This window comes from Schistocerca serialis, chromosome 2 (assembly GCF_023864345.2).
Source record: "Schistocerca serialis cubense isolate TAMUIC-IGC-003099 chromosome 2, iqSchSeri2.2, whole genome shotgun sequence".
Classification (NCBI taxonomy): domain Eukaryota; kingdom Metazoa; phylum Arthropoda; class Insecta; order Orthoptera; family Acrididae; genus Schistocerca; species Schistocerca serialis.
In genome coordinates this window covers 449,814,278-449,815,328 of record NC_064639.1, presented here as the reverse complement: position 1 = coordinate 449,815,328, position 1,051 = coordinate 449,814,278, and the positions used below count along the sequence as shown (strand labels likewise).

At 36.3% G+C, this 1,051-nt stretch overlaps 1 non-coding gene across 1 annotated transcript; it reads right to left on the bottom strand.

Annotated features, from left to right (window-relative positions):
• Positions 1 to 343: 343 nt before the first annotated feature.
• Trnam-cau (transfer RNA methionine (anticodon CAU)) lies at positions 344 to 416 on the bottom strand. Its single transcript has one exon. It is a non-coding gene; the product is annotated as a tRNA-Met (tRNA).
• Between the last annotated feature and the right edge of the window lie 635 nt (positions 417 to 1,051).

The following is a 1,051-nucleotide window of genomic DNA, read 5'->3' as shown; positions in this document are numbered from 1 at the left end:
GTGTCATCACTTACCCCTTGTTGCCAGTTAGTCTTCTAGTGGTTTTGTATGATACTCTGACCACATCTGCAATCCAGGGTTTAGTTCCATTTAATCCGCATCCGTCAGTGAATTACTCACGAAAAAATTATTTAGAAAATCCATTTTCATATTAAGATGGCTTTACAGTTGGCTGATGCTGCCGATTGTGTTACTAAATCCAAAAAATAATCAAAATTAAAAGAACAGTTTACAACATATCACACACACGCATATAATTAAATTTACCTTTCATACCATCATGTTTAAGAAAAAGAATTACGTCCCGGATATCACGAAAATAACGTTCGTTAACAAAAATTTATGCCCCGGGTGAGGATCGAACTCACGACCTTAAGGTTATGAGACTTACGCGCTGCCTACTGCGCTACCGAGGATATGCATCACGAGCGCTGCTTGACTGTATATTACGCAGCAGTATCTGGTATATGTTTGGTTTATGGGAGCTGTGGTTACTATTTACAAACTTACGGACATAGTTTATAAGGCGATATATACTGAGTATACTTCAATATTTTTTCCCAAGAAGGCAAATCGTTTTTTTTATTGCACCCCAGTGGTCGGTAAGTTTTTTCTTTGGACCAAAAAACATACTTTATATAGGAGTTATTACGTATAGAACACATTAAACTAATTTTAGCACACACACACACACACAGACACACACAAACTGCATGGACAGTATCTCCGAACTTCCAGATGGAGATGTAAATTTGTTTATTGAAAACCGCGAGTTAATAGCTAAAAAATCTTGGAGAATAAGTCGAGAATTGCTAAATATGACGTTTTTAACATGGAAATTGCAGACACAGAGGCGCAAGTCACAAGGACATATTTGAATATTCCAAGGTCATTGGTCCTTTATTGTACAATGCCTGCATAGACAATATTGTAGTTTTGTGATTAATTTCCATAGGGAAATTGTTTCCAAATTTTCAAATTCTTTAAGCATGGACTGCTATTGGTTGTCGAATTACATCGTTAAAAAGACAATACACTCTGTCTCCATATC